This window comes from Phasianus colchicus, chromosome 14 (assembly GCF_987193195.1).
Source record: "Phasianus colchicus chromosome 14, bPhaCol1.hap1.1, whole genome shotgun sequence".
NCBI lineage: Eukaryota > Metazoa > Chordata > Aves > Galliformes > Phasianidae > Phasianus > Phasianus colchicus.
This window is the reverse complement of record NC_143449.1, coordinates 12,714,253-12,717,128: the sequence shown is the minus strand read 5'-3', so window position 1 is coordinate 12,717,128 and position 2,876 is coordinate 12,714,253. Positions and strand designations below refer to the sequence as shown.

The window sequence follows — 2,876 nt, the reverse complement described above, 5'->3', positions numbered from 1 at the left end:
GAATGGATATTCATTTTACAAATCCAGGATTGTATGTTCTCTTGCAAAGAAGTACTGCATGTTATTTCTGAGTTTCTGATCAGAACATGCACGTGTTGTAGGAAAGGTAAGTTAATCTAGAACAATTAGAAAAGATATCTTCCTCTAACAGGAAAAAAAAAAAAAAAAGTAGATGAAATTGACATTTCAAAGATGATCCTCTTCTCTTAGACTATTAAAAAAATGTTTTGATTACAGAAAGTCAGTAGAACAGAGATAAAGGAAAGGTGATTGGAAGATGTTAGGCTGGTAATTGCAGTGTGTTTTATTTGAGGAACATGCAGTTTGAAATCTGCTACACCGTCTTTTGGTGCTTCAGGTGGTACCGTAACAGTGGATTATAAAGGCAAGCCCACAGCTGGAGATACCATTTTTAATAAATTGAGGAGAGTAGTTCAATCATATGAAATACTCAGGCTTATGATTCTCATCCTTAAGATTTTAATGTTATAAAATTACAGCTTTTTTGCAGTAAGGCCCTAATGGTCAGCACTTCAATTTATAAGTACCATTACAGGGCAAAAAGTTCTTGAGACTGCATATGTTGCTACTCAGGTGAACTCGTTGTTACCACTGTCATTGTCTTAATATATTAGCAGCTATAGTGTGTTAATATGCAACTGTTAAATCTGATTTGTTAATCAAGAGGACAGTGCTTGGGAAAAAAAAAAAAAGAAGAAAAAAGTAAGAATAGTTGTATTATTTTTGTGGCTGTTGCTGATTTGTTTTTTGTTTGGTTGGTTTTGTTTGTTTGTTTGTTTTTCAGAGATCAAGTATTTCTTTTCTGAAAATGTTTAATTACAGTCTTTAAGGAATATCAAATTCACCAGAGCACCAACATGACTGATCCCCAAAGAAGTGCATGTGAGAAATCTCCCACTGAGTTATGGGGTGAAGCATTTAATGCAAACAGAACAGAAGTATGTGCTCACCACAAAGTGCATTTTTCTCTGAATATTTTTTGTTATAAGTAAATTACAATCATTTTTATTTCCATAAATGTTTCATATGTATTTCTTCTGTATGTACTGACAGTAATGTTTTACAGGAAAGGTCTAAACACAAAGCAAACTCCTGTGATCCATTGTTCCATTTCTTAAAACCTTACAGAAGTAATTGTGTGCAATTTTTTTAAGGGTAAATTGGGTTTACAGTCATGAAGACTGATAAACTCTAAAGAAAGAGAAGTTGAGTAGCAGGATAAAATCCAGTGACTATTCCAGTAAGAACCTGCTGCTAGTAGATGGTAATGCCACCGAATCATCAACTATCTGTAGAACCAGTATGACAACAAACACCTAAAATTCAAAAAAATGCAGACTTTGCTGTCACATTACTGTTTCCTACAGATATATAAAAGTTATTGCTTCTATTTTTCTTTCTTTTTTTTATAAGTTTAAGTAAATTCTTTGTCAGCACACAGCAAGGTACAAGTGGCTTTTGTATGTAATATCTTTGTTGTGAACTTTACTTAGAAATAAAGATCAAGTCAGACTGTTTCCCCTCATACACTTTCTCCTAATGCCCTTGGGGAGATAAAGCAAAGGCCTTTCAAAGCAGTTTGGCTTCATTCCCATGCCAGTCAATGCATGTGATTATGAAGTTCTAAGATCAATGCAGTTTTTTGAAACTAACTTCAGTTTCAAAAAAGGCATTAATGAGATGTGCAGATTGGTTTATCTACATCTTCACATATCTATAGTAATATAGATACGTTATGCAGATTTTTCCAGTGGAATATTAGAGAACATTTTCCACAAATCAACTTTTCTAAGAGAACAGTAAAATGAATGTGATATTTATTATTTCACAGTTAACCTGTTTCAGGACTCTAATTCTTGCTGTTCCATAGGTATTAAGATGATTCCTCAGTTTTTTAACCAGACAGTGAGAACGAGTAGTGAGGGTCAATTTCTAAAATTACAAACACTGAATATGTTAGGCCAGTCGATGCAGGATCCTAATTTACTTTTCAGGTCTTATATTTTTTTACATAAAAGAGACAGTGAGAAAAGGAGTATATTTACCTTGCTACTGTAGTTTACCTTGTTATTATGCTTCAGAAATGTATATAACATATAACATTTTGATTTCTGAATATCATTTTTTGCGTATTTCCATTCTGTTACAGTGAATTGGAGGCAAGGTAATGAAAAAGGAAAGAGCTGCATTTGAATGAGAGATCAATCACAGAGACTGAAAGGTAAATCAGTGACACAAATTGCAATTTCCACAAGATATTAGATAAGGCACAACCAAGAAAGCAGGAAAATAAGAGTATACCAAAACAGCAAGCTATTGACATATCTAAACTAAAATCTATTGAGTTACTGAAAACTGATTTTCTGATTTTCATTTTTTAAGAATTTAGTTGTTCTCACTTTGAAAAATTACAAAATTGCCTGTATTTTCCAATTTTAGAATTTATTTTATTATTTGAAAACCAAGAGTGCATTACATCTGACCATACCTTTCAAATAGGTATCTGAATAACTTTATTTTTACAAAGACTTTTTTTTTCTGAAGTTTAAAGCATTTTTTTTCCTTAATGTTTTGTATTCAGTGACAGCCCTACCACATTTGTTTGTGGACTATGGAAAGAGGCAGAAAGGATAAGCAAGTGACAAGGAGGTAAGGAAAGCCATATTTGGGTTTCATTCAACTGTCTTGCAAGTGGAGTTGTAAACAAATGTGGAATTTAAAGGAGGATTACAATGTTTTGATGTATTCCATTCTGCATGTTCAATATCAGTATTTTCATTCCAAGAGAGTATAATGTAAGTATACAAGACAAATCAGGATTAGATCAGGGTCAATAGTCAGATCAGAACACCAAC

General features: G+C 32.8%; 1 long non-coding RNA gene across 1 annotated transcript; it reads left to right on the top strand.

Annotated features, from left to right (window-relative positions):
• Positions 1–824: 824 nt before the first annotated feature.
• Positions 825–2,670, top strand: LOC149916023 (uncharacterized). Its single transcript, XR_016470969.1, has 3 exons — positions 825–959; positions 2,171–2,242; positions 2,603–2,670. It is a non-coding gene; the product is annotated as an uncharacterized LOC149916023 (long non-coding RNA).
• The last annotated feature ends 206 nt before the right edge of the window (positions 2,671–2,876 follow it).